Source organism: Numida meleagris, chromosome 1 (genome assembly GCF_002078875.1).
Source record: "Numida meleagris isolate 19003 breed g44 Domestic line chromosome 1, NumMel1.0, whole genome shotgun sequence".
Lineage (NCBI taxonomy): Eukaryota > Metazoa > Chordata > Aves > Galliformes > Numididae > Numida > Numida meleagris.
Genome location: NC_034409.1, coordinates 116,434,565 through 116,455,232, shown reverse-complemented (window position 1 = coordinate 116,455,232; position 20,668 = coordinate 116,434,565). Strand labels below are relative to the sequence as shown.

The following is a 20,668-nucleotide window of genomic DNA, read 5'->3' as shown; positions in this document are numbered from 1 at the left end:
TAGGGTTGGGAGAGCATTTAAAAAAAAAGGTTTTTTTGTTGTTTAGCTGTTTTTTTTTAGTGTTTTAAGGTTTTGAATTAACACATTCACTGGTACACGTGTATACTCACTGTGGTACGGAGAAAAATTAAAACAAAAAGCTTAGTCATAAATTCATGCAAGGAAGAGCATTAGAAAGTAATGGCATGTCAAACACTTCATAGATGTTTTTAAAAATGCTATTCTTTTCCAAAATAGGGGGAAACTGCAGCTTTCCTCATAGGAAGGATGTCTTGCAGTATACTATTTTTTGGCTAAAATATGTCTTCAGTGAACAACTTTGCAATCTATTGCACTGAATTTGCACCTTTGTACTTTTTGCAGTATCTATTTACTAATATATTTTCCTCCCTTTATTCTCATGTATTATCTGAATCATTTGGATATGATATTGAATTCTCACATCAAATGAGATTTTCAGTGCGTGCAGCTTGAATATTTTAACCATTCCCTAGACTGCAGTCCATTACTAAGAAGACCAAAAGCAGACAGGTTGACTCCACCACTGGATCAAAGAAGTATCCAATTGAGTAGACTCTGAAGAAACTACTTAGTTTGGACTTTCACAGAAGGATTAAGCAGAAAACGTACGGGCAAGAAACACTAATGTCTTAAAGAACTGTTAATTTTGCATTAATTTTTCAACAAAACTCCAGCTGGGTCTTGGACATATCTTCTGTCCTCATGTCCCGCAAAATCACATTTTCAAGCACGATATCTAATACACCAGTGGTATCATGCAAGGGAGGTGGTAACTCCTCATGTGCAGGAAGATTGCTGTGCTGAGGGGAACGGTATTCTTCCGCTCCTCAGTGAAAGTTTAATTTTGCTGTTAAAATTTTAAGAGTCTTTTGATATGAGCTGAACTCCACTCAGTTCACTCACCCTGACAATTTTCTAGTAACCAATGTATTATTTTTGTTCTAAGCAAAATGGAATTTCAGAGCATTCAAGCATCGTGTTCTGGTTTTTTTTTGTTTGATTGGTTGGTTGGTTTTCCCTAAAATAAATGAAACTGCAAAGCTGTGGTCACATTCTGCAGGCTAGGTGTGTCACCTTGTGATTCAGATAAACGGGCTGTATAGTAATGTTTACCAATACCCCTTATAGATATCATAAGTGGATGAGGACAGCACTTTTTCAGTTAGTTTTGCTACACTCTTCTTTTTACTAAAACTACCAAGTTAGAAACAAAGCCTAGAAGTCTAACATAGTAAGTGGCTGTTTTCAGAACCTTTTCTGATTGCTAAAGATCTGGGTGAGTTTTGTAAAAACAAAAGAAGCATTCAGCAGGTAAGTACTCAACTTTTAAGGTACTTTTTGCCAGATTATAATACAGCAGTGCCACATGATTGCCTTCCACAGACTTCTCACCTACCAATACCTTACAGGAAGGTTCACAGACACAGTTTCACAGCAGTGTACAACTACCTGCACAGAATTAGGCAGCTGTTAATTAATTTGGGATTGCCTTTTCCCAGAAGGTTCTCAGGAATTTCCTAACAGGATGAACTCAAGGCAAAGCAACACAGAAAATCAGCTAAGATTAACTGAGGGCATCAGTGCAAGAGACAAGTCTGCTGATTGAGATTGCTTTGCTCTAACAGAAACAAAAACTTATTTTGCTTCCCGCAGAAACAGAAGATTACCATGGTGCAGCCAAACAACACAAACCCATGTTGACAATCTGCCTTACTTCTCTTCAGTGGAACATGCTGCGGATCATCATTTGTAAATTAAAATTACCTGAACTGAAGAGACCCTAAATGAAAGCATTCTCCTAAACACTTTTATCAGAGAGGAGATTAGAGGTTAAGACAGCGCCAACAATGTTCGTTCTCATTCAGATACTCAAGCTGAATTTTAATCCACTCTCCCTTTACCTGGAGAGAGATCATAGAATCATTTGAATTGAAAGGGACTCTTAGAGGTCACCTAGTCCAATTCCCCTGCAATGATCAGGGACAACAGAACAGAGATCAGAACAGAAATCAACAATAACGAACAGAGATCAATTATCACATGCAAGAGCTTTTCTCCCAGCACATGAGAAGTAACAACCCAGTGTTTCCCCATCCAAAATTCTTCACAGTGCACACAAACTCCAAAGAGTCTACGGCTTAACAGAAAAGACACAAAAGGTTATTTTCAGAGGAACCATTTAAAAGGTTATGCAGAACTAACCAGAAATTGTGTTTTTTCGAAGCCCTTGGCCAAAAGAGAAAGTTTCCATATATTTTTCATAGAAATGAAAACGAAAGGGAGTTCTAGTGTGAGATGAGAGTCTGCTGAGGGGAAGGGACAGCTTGTTCTCAGCAGGCTTGAATATGAACAAACTCACAGTCCAGCTTTGAACCTTCCTGGTAATTGGTGTTGATATAAGAAGAGTGACTGTGTGCAAAAAGGAAGGCGATGCCCCTGTCCCTGAGGCGCACACTTCAAACCTAATGGAGAGAAGTTTTTCCCTTCGTACAGTCGTTTCCACTTTAGTGTAACTCCAGCATTACAAGGGTTTTACATGCAGTGAAGAGAGAGCGGAATACTAATTTCTAAATGGAAAATGATAAACATCTTCCTGTATTTAGGCTTGTGGCTGTAAAAGGAATGGCAGGCTGGAACTCCAAATAGAAACACTTCTGCAGAGATAGAGATATTCAGTATACAGTGAAAACTCCCGTTCCTTACGCAAACAAATCCCAAGCAACTCCATTTTCTGGCACTCAGACATTAATTCGCAGAAAGAACCTTGAAAAATCATCACTTTCAATTTAAATTTTTAACATCCAAAAGGTAAGTACAAAAAGGCAGGGCATATTTGAATAAACTCTTTTTATACAATGATACGATTATGTATAAATATTTGTCTATTGCAGAGTGCTTGAACTATTACATCTTTAGAACTAATTAAGACTAACATAAGGAAGCCTCTCACTAACTTCCCACCTGCATTGGGAAAATGAAACAAAATCAAATTTCAGAAGGTATGAGGATTGATTTGGGTAAGCAGCCCCAGTGTTGGTGTTTGCCTGATTTCCTCTTGAGTCTGATATGTAAGACTCAGACACAAGCTCGTAACCTTCCTTAATTTAGCAAGATTTTCCTGAGTTCTTCAATCCTACAGAAATGAATGAGTTCATGACAACGTCTTGCTGCAGGCAGGGAATGTCCAAGCCATGCAAAACGGGATTTTAGCTAAGATGTTTTCAACAGCAGCAGAAGTCATTCTTCTGTCATGTCAGCGCTCAGGACAGAAAATCACATTTTTTAATATGCCTTTTTTCATTTTTGGAAGAAAGCTATCATGAATGGCATCTCTTCTGCCTGCCTTGAAAGTTGGAAATATAGAGATGCGCAAGGGAGATGAAGCAGAAACCTTGCTCTCTGAATAATTTACTATCACTGTTCCCCACTATCTCAAAAAGCTGATCTTACTGATAGACAGGCTTCTATTCCTTGTCCTGCTGACCACACATTGGTCATAGTATCAGGAGCACATGGTCCCCGAGGGGAATGACGGCTTTCAGATCTGGTGCTGAGGGACAGAAGGAGACCCTGCTGTTGTGGGCCAAGCACTAGAGGAAGGGATACAGCAGGAAGCAGAGCAAGCAAAACGATGAAGGCCGAATTCACAGCAGAGGGGACTGTGTCACTGCTACAGCATGCTGGGGGCAATTTGCAATGCACATTCAGGAGCTGGCTGAAGTTTCAGGCTAAGGTTTAACCAGATTGGTCTGAACCACTCACAGTGTTCCTGCAATAATAATGGTAACTTTTCTCTGTGCTTGTTCCCGGAGACTTTCAAAACTGTTTCCATTATAACATGCAAGTATGATCCTTACAGACAGCAAACAGCTCTGAACTGATTACACTAATAAAGTCACCACTGACAGTTTAAAGTCACCCAAGTTTTATCGGCTGCAGTAAAAAAGAAATCTGCCCACATAAGTCTGTAGGGGGTTATGTTAGTGCTAAAGCAGACTGGAAGCTTACAGGCCACTGGAGAAAATGGAATTGTTTTTAAGACGTTATTTCTTCCTCTGAAGGAGCTCTTCACCAAATAGCCACATCCACTGGTGGACAGCTGGGAAGCAGTTACTTCTGATTGACTTACCTGAACTTTATATAAATGATAATAGTTCCTCCCTGAAATAACTTCACTTCTGTCATTTATTTCTGTATTGGCAGCACTCTGCACTCTTGCCTATGTCCTAGGCAAGGTAACTTTTCTGAGCACACTGCAACATGTATCTGATAGAAAGCACTACTTCTATTTAAGTCCAATAGCAGTCTATCCACTTTACATCTATAAATACAAGGATTGTTAGCACGTAAGTGACAGAATAAATAAAATTGCCACATAACTTTCAGACTTAAATGGATGGTAATTATTCAGGAATTCCTGAGGCACTTTGTGGGCAAGAAGAACAAAAAAAGGAGAAAATCCTTGTTTCTTAATGCATATACAGAAATTTCAGTATCTTGCCTTAAAACAAATAAACAAACCAATCAACCAGAAAATAAGTCTGCTAAAAGAAACACACAAATCCCTTTGCTTTCCTATCAGATTGACTGCAAATCTTAGTGGAAAATGGTTTATCTTTTTTGAGAGGAACTGACTTACTGTTTTCCTACCTGCTAAAACATATCAGCTAGCACATGAATGAACATACGCTTTATCTTCATTATCTATTATGTGGAAAGAAAAGACAGATTGCACGTATGTCCTCCCTTAGGAAAGATTGTATTTTCATGAGTCTTTTCATGGCCCAAACCATTTCCCCCACAAGCTTGCAGCTAAAAGTCCTGTTGTCTTTTCATTCCTTTTGCAAATTAGACTGTCACCAGGTCATGGCTCGCTGTTTAGTTATTTTTAGCCTTCTCATTACACCTGGAAATGTTTGCAGTTAAAGTGCTGCCATCTGGAGTTGTTAATGGCATGCTAGTGGAAGTGTAATCACTGCATGACTTTGTTCTGCACTTCCCCAGGGTGCAGAAAAATGTGATACACATTTAATTTATGTTAGTTTGTGCTTACAGCTGCTGATCATCAAATGTGATAAAATATACAGTTTGGTGCTCTCCTTCAACATCTAGCCATCAACATACACATCTGACGTATCACTAGTTACTACCATCAGCAAAAGACACCTGCAGATACTAAAAATATCTTTAAGTGACACTTGCTTTTTTCTTCCCCTCCCCACCCCCCCCCCAGGAATTACAAGCTTAGGAGCCTTTGAAATCAAAATACAATTATATTTGTCTTTTTAGGAGATTCTATTCCAGTTTGTATTGCCACTAAGAATGATTTGGAATTCTAGTTTATCTCAGCTTTTCACTCACTTTAAGCTGCAGTAAGGATATTTTAGCTGCATTATCTGATTTGTCTCTGCTATATGATAGCAGAGAATGAGGTATTGTTGTCTTAGCTATAGCAATTTATAAACCAGGACCCTAAATTCTGCCCTCCAGCCATAGGCTGTTTAGACTTTGCAAAGAAAACAGTATAAAATAACATAGGTGGTATTTACCAGGGAACAATCAAAATCATGCCTGTATTTGAAACAAATTGAGCTTTTTTTTTTCCTATTAAAAAAAATCTGTTCCAAAGGAGACTTGGGCTCCTGATTGGAATAAAAAATTCTGAATTACAGAAGGGGAAACAAGTGTTCCAATATGCACATAACTGCATAATTCATGGAAGAAGAAACAGCATATGCCACATGCAGGCTGCTGTGCAGAAGACCTATACTTTAAGGTACTGAGCAACATCAGTCACAGCTCTCATCATTGCTCAGATGTATTCTGTCTTGGCTTCTCTCTTTGGGGGAAAAATGTCAGCTTTCACACCAGCACTTGGTTTCATTCCACAGACTTTATTCACCTAAAAAATGAACCCCCAGCTCAGGCTCCCTCTTCACAAGCTCTCTTCTTTGCCAATATCCATCTCCAAATGCTAGTCAGGCCATAGGAAAAACTCGCTCTCAGCTACAGGGCAAGTCCAGACTGACTTTTCCTCCCTTGACAGACTCTTGTAAAGAGCCCAGAGACTGTAAGATTTGCTTGAGTGTAAACAAATACCTGGTATGGGAAAAACTGGTGTTTTAATAAATGAAAGGAACCTTCACAATCTAGATAAGGAGAAGGACCTTAACTGAGCTGTAGAGTTCACGCAAACCCTCCTCACTCTCTTGCACATTAGCACTGCCTAAGGAGGGGGTAGGCTCCAGCTCCCCTGGCAAAACAGTATCCATAATTGCATGTTGATGCAATTAAAAATTTCCATAACATATTACTGCAAAAAGATATTATTTGTCACAGTAGAACAAGAAGAATTGGGAAAGTTGTCTTTGCATCATTTTTCCTAAACCAGCTTTTAGTAACTCCTGAATTTCCTCTTTTAAGAAGTACAGCAATGATTCAAAAAAGTTACTCCTAAGCTTTATTTTCCGTATTTGTTTCCAGCCCTGTGTTCTTTCTGTATTCATTTTTTGTCTCTAACCCTCTGCATCAGTAAAAAGAGAATGCACTAATAGAAACATGGGGAAAAAAAAAAAAAAACCCAGAGCAAAGATTGCTTCATTCCAGCTGAAGGGATGGAAAAGTCAACTGCAGAGGTGATGAGCTGTTGAGATGAACATGTTGCAAATGCAAGTGAAAATGCAGTATTAATATTCTACCAGGAGACAGAAAACAGAACTGGTATTTATATTAGAGGATACGTATATGAGAAGAATACTGGAAATAAGGAGAGCGCTTCTGTATTTCCTGCCTTGTATATTTATATACACTAGAAAAATTAGAGTAGCAACTTCTAAGGTAATAGAAACATCTTTGGAAGGATTTCTTTCTCCATATTTGCAAAACACACACCCACAATTCTACTATCTTTGGACCACAGCTGCTGTGCTTTGCACTCCAGGCTTAGCCACAAGAAAAGAAATGCAATGCTTCTTTCTGGAAAAAAAAAGCAGGTACACCAACTTAACAGGATAAGATAGGATAACAAGTTCGCATTACATGACTGGTGGAAAACTTTGGCTTTATAATTTCAGTGTAAAAAAACCCACGTTTTTAAATTGTAGTCTGGGGTTTATATTCATAAAGGGGAAGAACATAAGGCTTCCTTTCCAGATATGATTATGGGGCAGCTACGAATTTTGTCAGAGGTGAATGAGTTGCAGGATTATTCTCCAGTGTGATCATATTGTTCAAATAATCATACGGGCAGCACAAGCACTACTTCGTGATACTTAACTGGGCTTTTTCTTTTTAGTACAAGTGCAAGAAATCAGTGTAATACTTCAATCTCCTACTATCATTGCTTCAAAAAACACAGGGAAAAGTTTTTATATGCCAGGTGAAATCAGTGACCTTGTGAGAACTATTTACTAATATAAGAAGCCATTTGAGAATAGAATATTTATAATAATTGGAGACTTAATTAGGTATCTGGCAGCACTTAAGCAACTAATTTTAAAAAAATATATAACCAGATTAACTAGGGTCACCTCTCCAATGAGATGAGAAGAATAGTAGCATGATTTATTCAATGAATATTCAAAACAGAAGTATTTAAGAAACATTTAACTTTTCAAAGAGTTCTCCAACATAAAAGTCTTTCATTTTGGTTTAATTTAAAAACAACATTTCAACTATGGTTGAATCCTAAAGGAAGAAAAGGTCAATCTGGACAAGGCTCTGAGCAACTTGATCTAGCTGTAGATGTCCAGGTCCCTTTCAACCCCCAAAATTTTATGATTCTGTGATTCTCCCCAAGGCACAGTTGAGCCGCTCAACCACATGTGTGGCACCTCTGGGAAAACAAATTTAAGGAAGGGAGAAGTGCCACATGGCCATATAAGGAGCGAGGGAAACTATGTGAGAAATAGCCTTGCAGAAACCAAGGGCACAGAATGAGTAGTGGGAGGAGGTGCTCCAGATGCTAGAGCAGAGATGCCCTTGAAGCTTGAGAAGGACACCATAGTGGAGTAGATATCCACACTACAGCCTGTGGAGAGCCTGCGCTGGAGCAAGTTTGTCCTGAAAGACTGCAGCCCATGGGAGGACCCAGTCTAGAACAGGGTGAGCAGGAAGGAGCAACAGAGAGGAGCTACTATGGACTTACCCCCATCTCTATTTTTTTTTGTCTTTGTTTCTCACCACCCAAATCTATTTTAATGGACAATAAATCAAATTAATTTTGCCCGTGTCTGTTTTGCCCATGATAGTAATAAGTAAGTGACATTCCTGTCTTTATGTCAGCCATCATTTTTTCCACCTTATTTTCTCCTTCATCCTGTTAAGGAGAGGGAGCGAGTGAGCAGCTGAGGGGGCATCTTACTGCTTCTAACTCCCACGCTCAGAGTGGAGGAACTAGAGAACACCTGGTCTGCCACCTCTCAGCATTCATCCTACCATACCACAGGTATTCTAACCCTGCTGATGCAATCTGAGGACACAAAAAGCAGAGGAAGCCATTTCTACAGCTGGACACCCCTGGGGAAAGCAATTGCACCTTGTTACTGAGAAGCACAATGACTACTAGTGTTGAGATGAACTTTCTGAAACCACATAAAGATCACATACAGCAGGTTTGCTTGTTTAACAGAGTTAGTGGGAGAAGGAAAAGCTCTTGAACCGCAATAGAAGCAACGTTTTCTACAAATAACTATAATTTGAAATTATAAATGACAGCAAATAGGCGTAATGCTGTAACACAATGGAAAGCATGGCAGTGACAGCGTAGTAGCTAAGTCCTAGGCTGCAGCAGGTGAAGATACGTTCAAATGAGGCAGCCATGGATGCAGAAACAAAGGAAAGAATCTACTTACCCTTAGAAGGCCACAGGTACACAGGGACCTCCAGCAAGATACCCTGGCCTCCACTGCCAACCCTTAAATGAGGTCTGGGAAGGCGTGGATCCTGGCTCCACCCCCTTCCAGTCACTCAGATGCATTGCATGCACCTTAGCTCCCCTGGGTTGGCCCTGCTTTCCCACCAGGAGCTCAATCACTGTTCAAGGCGTGACTTAGCATTTCCATTACAATAGGGAAGATTAAATTTTTTACTTGCAGATACATAAGCTAACCATGATAAACAGAGGAAGTTTAATTTGGGTCTAAGATGTGTGTATGAACTGCTATTACATAGCAAGTTAAAAACAAAAATATTTCAAAAATCCTTTTAAAACACTATACTTTTGAATTATTTTTCATATCCTGGGGGAACCCTAACAGCAAAAAAACTCAGCCACATTCATTGAAACATGAGTAGAAACTGTACAAGGTCAGTAAGGCAAGATTAAAGGGAGATCTCATTTTTGGGAAGAAAAATTAAAATATATTTTCTTAATTAGGGGTTCCGTTTATTTTATTCCAGTCCTTTTACCCTTTTTCATCTGGAACTGTATATTTATTTCCCTTTTTCAGACTGCTTAATATCCTCTCAAACAATCTTTATTTATTGCTAATGCATACAGTTTTCTACATAGTCTCCCCTTATGTGAACACAAACATTCCATTTCAGTGGCCTGTCTCCTTGTCTCCAAGTCTACTTGTCATCTTTGTGGTATACGACCTCTCACTTTTGAAGCAGCTAGTTTTAGAGCACAGAGAGGTATCAATCTATAGCATTCCTTCAGTATATTTCATCCCACTGTGAGATGCCCTCCTAGCCTCAATTTATCTATGCTGTCTAATATACTACAGCCTGTAGCTAGGTCTGTCTAATCTGTCTTCATAAGTCATATCCTCACAGTCCTAAGCACTTACAATGTTCTTTGCTGCAGCCTCTTCAATCTTGACAGCAGGTTTTGTAATATGGGAAAGGATCTGCTCACAGCATTTAAAAGCCAAGGAGAGCTCAAATTACACGATCATAGAATGGCTTAGGTTGAAAGGGACCTTAAAGATCATATAGTTCCAACCCGCTACTATGGGCAGGGCTGCCCCCCACCAGCTCAGGCTGCCCAGGGCCCCATCCAACCTGGCCTTGAGCACCTCCAGGGATGGGGCACCACAGCTTCTCTGGGCAGCCTGTGCCAGCGCCTCACCACCCTCTGAGTAAAGAATTTCTTCCTAACATCTTACCTAAATCTCCCCTCTTTTAGTTTAAAATCATTCCCCCTTGTCCTGTCACTATCAGATTATGTAAAAGGTCAGTCCCCCTCTTGTTTAGAAACTCCCATCAAGTACTGGAAGGCTGCAATGAGGTCAACCTGGAGACTTCTCCAGACTGAACAAACCCAGCTCCCTCAACCTTTCTTCACAGGAGAGGTGCTACAGCCCTCTGATCATCTTTGTGGCTCTCCTCTAAACAAACTCCTCCAACAACAACACGTCTTTCTTGTGTTGGTGACCCCATACCTGGACACAGTATACCAGATGGGCCTTTACAAGAGCAGAGTAGAGGGGGACAGTCACCTCCCTCGCCGTGCTCGCCCCCCCAGTTTTGATGCAGCCTTTTGATACTGTTGGCCTTTTGGGCTGCAGCTGCACACTGCTGGCTCATGTCCAGTTTTTGTCCATCAGGACACCCAAGTCCTTCTCTGCAGGGCCATTCTCAATGAGTTATTCTCCCAGTCTGTACTCATATCTGGATTTGCCCTGGCCCAAATGCAACATCTTTCTCTTGGCCTTGATGAACAGAATTAGTTCCACATGGAACCACCTCTCAAGCTTGTCCAGGCCCCTTTGGGTGGCATCCCTTCTTTCTGTCATATAAACTGCACCACTCAGCTTAGCTGATAGGTTCTATCATAAACTAGAGACTCATTGGAAACAGTCTGAATTACTATTTTTTTTTTTACATATTCTTACAGAATTTAGTGAAGATAAAACTACTAGAGTTCGGTTGATAGCAACTTTTGAGCATTTTGAAGAAAAATTAGAAACTTTAAATTATTAGGAACAACAACTTCTTGAGAAAGCATCACCAGCTTTTCAAGTGGACTTGAGTCTATGTGGCTCATCAAAAAGTCTTGCAAAACGTACATATATTCCACACCAGCATGAAACTTCTAGAGAATAGATTTGCTTAGATTTGCAAGAACAGTTATGTCAACTTTCTGCACCATTATAACCACTGATGTTTTTCAGGCAAGCATATAGTAGTAGGGATTGAACAGGGCTAGAAGTTAGAATTTGTGTCCATGTACACACCGTTCAGGCAGAATAGGCAGCAAAGCACAGAACTGGTATTAACAAGCATGAGATGATGCAGCGAGGCAGAGTCCCAGCCCCACAAGCTGACTCCTGTGAAGGCATCCAGTACCACTCCCTCTGAAATCATTAAAAGAAACAACTGCTCTAACAGATTGGTTTTGGAAGATTCCCGAAGGTTGGGAATTCTGAGCTGTGGGTAAGGTGATTCATTTTATCTTGCATTTTTCAATTAGTAGTTCACATTTGTAGAGAACTGCATCTCCATCATTATCTGAGTTAGAAATATATAGGACTGAATCAAGCATTGTAACTTTTATTTTAAATAGTTTCCAGATAATTTTGTTTGTCTGATGCAGTTTTTCCAACTTAAACTATCTTCCCTACTGCACTCATTTTGGAACTTAAACTACCATTTTTGATACATGCAGCACATGTTACACTGTTATATTAAAACATTTCCTCCTCTAAGTGGAAACATGGGGTTACCTATAATCCAACATGTCCCAGGTGTATACCTGTTCCATTCAGAACAGGTATAGAAAGCCTTAAACTACCTATACTGTGTAAGATATGTCACTGTCAGCTGGGATTTTCCTAATATTCTTGCAATGACTTGAACAGATGTTTTTCCCTAGGAGGTGAAGGGACATGTTACAGGTATTTTTTCTATTTAATTTCAAATGTGCTATCCGTTTGTTGTCTCTAAAAACATGCAAAAAGTGACAATGAAATACTCAAATTAAATTGCATGCTGCAATTATTTTTCTGTATACTTTTCTAAGCATTAAGTGCATTCAGGGTCAAGAACTCCACCTTTCCCCTCTATTGATTAGGTAATCCTATCATGAATTCTGGGCCATGAAATGGGGTAAAATGCTATAGCTGCAGGGAAACTCTACACTTCCCCAAGCCTTTAATAAAGCCTAAATTTGGGGTGGTGGTAGGCTTTAGCTCAGAAGACCACTGTGGGCAGAATCATAAGGTCAAACATGACTTCCTGTAATACTTTCCCAATTTGGCCGTCCGTGATAATAATTTGATTAAAAAATAGTCATGATTGTGACATGATTATACTGTGCTCACCACCTTGCCAAAACCAGTTCATTTCATCATCTTAGGAACTCGTGACTTAATGGTCTGATTTTTGGGTGTTCCTATGTGGAGCCAGGAGTTGGACTCAATGATCCTTAAAAGTCCCTTCCTACTTGGGATATTCTCTTATTCATTTGATTAGAACATCACAAGCCTTTGCTGCAGCTAGTTAGCACAGCATCCTTTCCTCCTTGGCAGATGAATCAAGACCTAAGCCATAAACACTTTAGCACTATACCTTCTTTATGCATTCTATCTTTTACAGAGCAGCAAATATGTCATCACTTTGCAAACAAATAAATCTGCTGACAGCAAGTGCTCCAAGGAAGCACTTAAGACGATGTTAAGATGCTCCTTCCTTTGTTCTGCAGCTATTAGGTATAGCAGGCTACCCCAGGCAATGGTGTACTTTTCTTTGTCTGGAAACACTTTCTCTAGACCAGTCTTTCAATAATTTCTCCACTATGATGCATCCACGTAAATTTGGATAAGTCATTAATTTGCAGCAGAAGACTTACAGTAGCTTGTACCTCGGTCTTTATCTGGAAGACACTTCACATACGACACCTACTGCAAATAAGGACTGCATATCCCTTCTTATTGTTTGTCACAATAGGCTTAGGGAATTAATGCAGGTCAGATATCCATATCTGAAAAATATTTTTTGCAAAAGTCCCTTTTCCTGGAAGTAGACTACATGCAAGGTACTGTAGTTGTCCAGGAACTGTGTTAGATTTCTCCATAACAATAAGCCGTGACTGGCCCCGAAAGCAAAATGAATTATCTGCTGTGTGGTTATTCAGTTCCGACATAAATACCTCTCCCCAAAAGTACATTAAAACAAAAAGAGAAGCACAAGAATCCCTACTAACCAAAAGAACCCTGAAACTTAGCCTTTTGAACAATTAGATCCTGATGGAAAATCAAAACCAGACCCTTCCATCCTTACGTTTGTCTCACCAAATTGATGCTTCTACTCCCTCCAGCACTATCTGCTTATAATGCCTATTTCCAGAATTGCTTTCAGCTATTTTTGCACATACTATTCCACACAAATAAATTAATTAAAAAATAATGATAAAGTATGAAAATGTACAATCACCTTTCAAAGACTGTGTGCGAGAAAATAAAAGAACATCATTATAATTATCTTTAATATTAATATTCTATCACTACTGAAGTTATTCTTTTTTTTTTCCTTTCTTTCTTTTTTAACTGACAGAAAAATGGGATCTGAATTGATTCCTTAGCTGGGCTTCCAACAAAGCTGAATGAAGAATTAGATCAGATTAAGGAGGAAAATCAGAACTGGTAAGACAGTGAGGAAGATTTTGAATCTGGGATGTATGCATAGAACTGATTTTTACCTGAGGCTCCACTGGAGCACCAACATATCCCAGGAAATTTACACCTATTTCAAACAGCGGGCTATTTTTCCTACGGAACAGAAAGCTATCTTGTCTGTACTTTTTAGGTTTGTGCATGTTATTTTAAGTGACGGTGAAATTGCTTGCAATATCTTCCAATTACAGCAAAATGGTTATGATTTGGAAAGAACATGTTTGAATTTATACATCCAAAAAGTAAATCAAGCTTATAATTTGGACACCATAACTTTCATAGATCTGACATCACACTACTCTGACTGAGAGGCTATTTACAGATACATCAATAAAAGATAGTTTTCCAAGGAACTGTGATATTTATATGGAAGAAGAAAATCTGCACAGTTAGGAATAGTACTCTATCTGCAAATGTAAAATTTTCTACTGTATGTTTTGAAATACAAACTGTTACCTTATGATAATGTTATTCACCACTGCCAGATTTCTATGGCCATGATGTGTTGTATCCAAATAATTAAACAAGGGACCTATGCACTTCAGTCACAGCTTCATTGATCCACACCAGTATAACACAGCCATAATTTCCTAATAGTGCAGAAAGACACCTAAATAGATAAGTACTGCTGTCATAAGAAGGCAAGTAGATACTGAAGAAATTATGGTGGCAAACTTACTACTTGTATTTTTAACACTGTGCTGTTTTTTCAGTGCAGAAGCATCAACTGAGAAAATGGAGAACTGCCTTGCTACCTGATACCTTCTGCGTAGGATCTGCTTCTGCAAAGCTTCAGTTTGACTGCAGGGTTCAACAGGATGCAATAGGATTTCCAGACCTGTTGAAACAATTATTTGTTGTTGTCCATTTCATTTAATATTAGCATTGAATAAAACATTAATTCAATGAAATGTCTTGAGAGATAAGAAGTCAAATAGCAAACAAAACACTTTTAATTCCCTCTTTGTTGGTCCACAGTGTTAAATGAAATGGGAGAACTGCTTTTATTTCCAGTAATACTGCAGCACATCAGCTGTTTCTTTGCCTGGTTTCAGACAGGTTTTGAACACCTAGTTAGCTAGTTTCTTCAAATAAAACTTCAGATCTAGCCTTGCAGCAATGGGAGGAGAAGGGGCTTTTAGGATTCAGATGGAGAAAAGTAAAAATTCTCATGAATGCCAGTGAAATTAGTATTTCCCTTGAAGTTATCATCATTAGGACATCGCTTTAAATTCCCACCCTTTAATTTTAAAGGTGGTCAGTAGCAGTAAGTAAAAACAACCCATATCTATCTGGAGAGACTAAAACAAAGCAGGTCAGAAATCTGTCCTGGCTGACAGAAAAAATAGCTGTACATCTCTCTGAAGGTTTCTGTTTCAATTCTGTGTCTCTGTATTGCACACAAAGTCCCGAAGCATCTGACTTCACGTGTCTCTCTTCTCCTCCACAGAAGAGGAGACCGTTAGCAGGTGGACTAAAAATCACAAGCAATAACATGATTGTCTTCACATTCAAAAGGTTTCATGTGTTAATCTACGCTCATTGGAGGCTATACTCATGGGAGCATAGGCATATTAGAGATATGAGCCAGCCCTCCTCAGCTCAAGATGGGAGAGCAGTAGCTGAGCAGTGTATTTACTTCATGCTTGCCCTCCACTACTTCCCCAGTCAGACCAAGAGTGAAGCCAGAGAATACGGAGTAGTATGCAGCAGAGGAAATTCAGTCCAATCCTTATGGGCTATGAAGAATTTTGCTTTACAAGACTGTACTTGCCAATTGTTGGTTCAGTGACAACAGTGACACAGACCTCTCAAAGTGGAGTTCCCCTATCTCCTTTATTTCCTGCACCAACCATTTCAGTATTGTGCTCAAACATGAAGCCTGAGATTTTCTACATAATCAATCCACTTGTTAGCAAGACCTTAATCACTGCACATCATTAAGCTCTGGGCTTAGGCTTTGCCCCCAGAGTAGCACAACAGCAGGAAAAAGCTTCCTTGTACCCATACTCCAGTTACATTCTTTGGCCAACCTAGATTATCTTCTGATCCTTGAAAATCACAGATCTTAGTGCTCTTCTTCATAAAAGAAAGAAAAAATAAATGAATGAAGCAATTCTACTAGCATCTTCTTTAATGCACTGTAAGCATCACCTAATTTTTAAGTTACCACGTGTTCTCTGGTCTTCAATGTATAAATCTTAGAAACTTACATATTACTGTTAAAAAGCATTACATCTTTCAGAGTTTATGCTGCCTTTCTTTCTGCCATTCCTTTTTCCTTTTCAACACAATTCTTTAAACAGTCTTGCAAGATTTTTTCCTGAAACAGTTTATTTATATTATGTAGGACAAAGACCCACAAATGTACCTCTCATTAAACACAATGGGCAAGAGGTACCTGCATCCTGTTACGATTGTGGCCCCTAGTGCTTAAATGCCCCATGTACAAACTGGGTGCTGAACATACTTACTTTTTTAAGTGACAGTCTTGTTCCCAGAACTTATTATCTGAACAGATAAGATAGCAGGAGGATAAGGTAAGATTTATTTCCATTAGCAGATGAGGAATAGAGACAGTTTCATTATCCGAGGTGATCCAAAGAGTCTTTTTCAGACTTATCTGCCTGACAAGTCAAGGTCATTTCTCCTGATTGAACATCTAAGCAATGTCCAACCTTCACATAAGATGTTTTTCTCCTTAGCTGCGTTTAATTTCTATTTTATGGCTCTTTTGTTTACCTAAATAGCCACATTAGAGAAAGTCATGCTGATTACGCAAATTGAGTTTCAGCCATTTTTAAGCTGGACAAATGCATGCAAATGTGAATCAAGGTGAGGGGCAGCAGACATTTGCTTGAACATAGCCTCTTTACTTGCAGTTGGCTACACAAGGTCAGCAAGACAAATATCTTTTATATAAGAGAACATAACACTTTACGCTCAGAGTTGGTGATGTTTGTTGCAGTCCACATCTCTATCAGATCTTTATGAACTCCATCAAACTGTTTCACAAGTCCTGTATGAAGGAGTTATTGGCATTTTCTGCTTTATTGGCTCCTGAAGTAGAAACAAAAGATTGTCCCAATCTGACAGCTACAAGCTCAAACAGGAGTTATTTCTGGAAACACTTACCACTTCTTGGCTCTGTACTGCCTCCTTCGCTCAGCACACTTTGCCAATACCTCTATCCCACATTTGGGCAGAGAGATTCTATGGGAAGAAGCTAAGCTCCAGAAAATTCTCTATTAGGTATTTTTTTATAATGAACTGTAAAGACTACTATGTCTCCTATGACCTACAGCTGTCACTGCTGGGTGAGCCAGTCTGTGAAGTGAAAGGATGCACCACCTGACCAATGCTGTGGCAACAGAAGTACCTGGGATATAGTTACATAAAATAACTCTTTTATCAATGCAGATTATTTTGTTTGGACAAAAGGATACTTTCATACTATACAGTTTTGCCATTGAATCTGAACTGGAGGCACTGCATCTATAATATAGTAGTATTCTTAAATCAGTGTATGCATGACAAAATAATTCTGGAAGCATTAATTACTTCTAAGCAATCAGCTAGGAACCTCACTTCTTCAGCGCACCAGTGAACTCCCAATGTCAGATCAGTGCAACCAGCACTGCTTCCTCCTAGAAGATAGAAAATGTGCTTTTGACTAGAAAAAAAAGTAATACTGTTCCAAAGTATGCACAGAATCTTATTAACCTGGCTGAGGAAATAATAGGAAAGGCTAACTTGCCTATAATGAATTTTAATAGAAAACCAATATATATTTATTCTTTTTAAAACAAAGGAAAATGTAAAGAATTTTTTTTTCTTCTTAGTAGAATGTATTCCTTAATCCATGAACTAGAATGAGAACAAAAGCCTTTGGGCTCTTTTCCATCATTAGGCAAAAGACAACTAGGAAAGTTGTTCTGGTCCAAACACATTTCTTTAAAGTGAGTGTCACAGTTTAGGCTTTTCATAGTCCTTTGCCTCACTGTTTCTGCTTCTGGTCTAGACACAGTGAATCTGTTTATGACTGGTTTAAGTGAAACTAGAAAAAGGAGAAAATACTACCACGCAGCCATTTTGTTCTCTGTACTGAGACCACAACCTTCATTCTCTTCCCCCTATTCCATGTACAGTATTCTCTGTTAACACAGAAATATTTCTTCTTTCTTCTGTGTGCTTCCTCTGCTCTTTCTTAAACTGTATTTATTGGATCTTGTTTAAACAGAACTATTTTACTGACAATAAGAAATAAGAGCCTACATATACTGACATGATTCAGTCAAAGAGTATATAGTAAAAACAAAGAGAGAGAGTAATTGTTATTACTAAGAGATAATGTAGGAAAAATCTATCCTATGAGAATCAGAAAATTACTGTTCGGGAAGAGGTGACAAGAAACACCATATTTCTGGTTATAAAGTGTGCTCAGTCCATCAATGAATTTGCGTCCTCAAAACACATAGAATTTTCCCTTGTTTTTGGCCTCAGATCATATTTTGTCACTTCAGGGTGATGTGAGTATCCACTTTAGTTGTTTTGCATCCACTTGTACTTCAGCTTGGATTGTTGGTGTAAACTTCCCACCTTCTTATGCCCTTTCAGTTTGCTCTCATCTCCTTTCATTCTTCTTGTGCCACATCCTTAAGAGGTTATGATTCATGAGATGTTTCTCCTATAACCTTCCAAGCAACTCTTTTCCTATGTTATATTTACATAATCAAACTGAACATGGGAACATTGATGGCAACACTTTCCCCAGTGTCTCCTGCACATTACTGGTAATAATGGTCCAATTTCATTTCCAGTAAAAAACAGATATTGCCTATTAGTAGCCGATTTTGGAAGGTAAACATTCTAATATATTCTGGTTCACTGACAGAAAAGTAGGTACCTGTAGCACAGTAGTTAATCAAATGAGAATTTACAGTAATTTAGGCAATGTTTTATAGCAGAAACTTAATTTGCATTTGTTACACTACTTCATCATTTCTCAGTAATACTCATTTCATCCCAGCCTGCTGGATTTTCAGGTTGATGAGTTCCAAACTGAAATATATAGTATTTGTTGAGCAGAAAAAGAAAACCCAACAGAGAAACTCGGCCTTGAAAACTATTCATCTCAGGCCAGGAGGATTTACATCTTCTATTTTAAAAACAAAAATACCACCGAGTTCCTAGAGCAGTAAGAGGGTAGAAATGCTTTCATTTCAGTGTGCTGTTAAGCAGGCCAAGGTAACCAATATTCAAAACAATGCTCAGAAAGTCATTGAAGAAGCATTAGGCTTACTCTATATTTAACAGGAGTACTAAACAGGAGTTTACTGGAAAGTAAACACAAAGTTTCATAACTTTAGAACTAAATCAAGAAGCTGCCTGTTTATTACAAGAGCTCTTGGACCTGAAGCAAGCGCTCCTAGCTCTCCTGTGGACAGGCTTTGAACCTGCTGACAGAAAGGAAGCTGGGGAAAGAATATGGGGACCTGTTTCTGAGAGAATATACTGCCATAAAGCAGGAACCTAAAGCAGTAATGCATGGCCATAACACTACTACAGTGCTGTCACGCAGCCTTCTTGCAACAATTAAACAAACAATATGTGCTAAACTAATTAAATAAAGATCTCCTGTTTCATGGAATCATAGAATCATCACAGTTGGAAAAGACCTCTAAGATCATCTAGTCCAACCACCAGCCCATCACACCATGCCCACTAACCATGTCCCTCAGTGCCACACCTACATGGTCCTTGAACACCTCCGGGGACAGTGACTCCACCACCTCCCTGGGCAGCCTCTGATACTGCCTCACCACTCTTTCTGAGAAGTAATTTTTTCCTAATAATTATTCTGACCCTCCTCTGGCACAACTTAAAGCCATTCCCTCTCATCCTATCGCTGTCACTTATGAGAAGAGGCCGACTTCCACCTGGACACAACCTCCCTTCAGGGAGTTGTAGAGAGTGATAAGGTCTCCCCTGAGCCCCCTCTTCTCCAGACTGAACAACCCCAGTTCCCTCATCTGCTTCCCATAAGACTTGTGCTCCAGACCCCTCACAGGTTCATTCCCCTTCTCTGGATACGTTCCAGGGCCTCAATGTCTTTCTTGTAGTGAGGCGCCCAGAACTGAACACCGTTTCCTGATAATTAGGTGATTATTTCTTATTTTGGCACAAACAGAAAGAAAGCACAAAGAGGTAAAGCCAAACCATTCACCCTCCCTCAGAATCTCTTGAGAACATGTACAGAGAGAAAATAGCCACCTGAGGCAAGTAAGGCCTCAACCAAGAGAGACACCTGAGGAGAAGCAGAGCAGCCACCAATGACACTGAGAATTCCCTCAGAGATGAAAAACAAAAAGCTGCCCACTCTTGCCTCAGGCCCACATTTACACCACACATCACAATCATTGAAAACAACAACAGAAAATACTAACTAGGAAAGAAAGAATCAAGGATAGCTCATACCCTACTGAGACATGCAATGAGATTGCAGAGTGACTAGAGAGATCTCTGTTGCAGCCCCTTTTGAGGAACAGCCTTCCATTGTAAGGCACTTTTCTCAGCAAGGTGTAAATAGCCTTCTGCCAAAGAAATAAAAAAGAAAAAAAAAAAAGAAGATCTTCTGGGAAGCCTGAATATTCTCTAGCAAGGCAGGAGATAGATATAATATTCATGTCGGTGAGCAATAAAGAGCAGATGGACCAGAGTATGGTTCTCCTTGAGCTGAAGCACAGTAGCAGGACACACAGACCTTGGGGAGCACCTGGGGCTACCATCACCCCAGGTTCCCAGAGAGAAGGAGATATGCTGGGTGCTTCATCCCAAACCTCTACACTGGGAAGAAACAACATGGTAATCCTTCCTACACCACCCTAATATAGGAATGGGCACAGCATCCATACTGGCTCTGAGCCGTGAAGAACACCTGTAGCTGCAAGATGACAGCACTGTCAGAGGAATAACAGAGGCATTTTAGCATCTGCGCTATCCACTGATCTTAGCTGGACTTTTGGCTACAG

At 39.4% G+C, this 20,668-nt stretch overlaps 1 long non-coding RNA gene across 1 annotated transcript in view; it reads right to left on the bottom strand.

Annotated features, from left to right (window-relative positions):
- LOC110404508 overlaps positions 1-20,668 on the bottom strand; it is a 160,593-nt gene that overhangs the window by 112,364 nt on the left and 27,561 nt on the right. Inside the window, exon 2 of the long non-coding RNA XR_002442296.1 lies at positions 14,393-14,475. This is a non-coding gene — a long non-coding RNA (uncharacterized LOC110404508). The remainder of the gene's footprint in view (positions 1-14,392; positions 14,476-20,668) is intronic.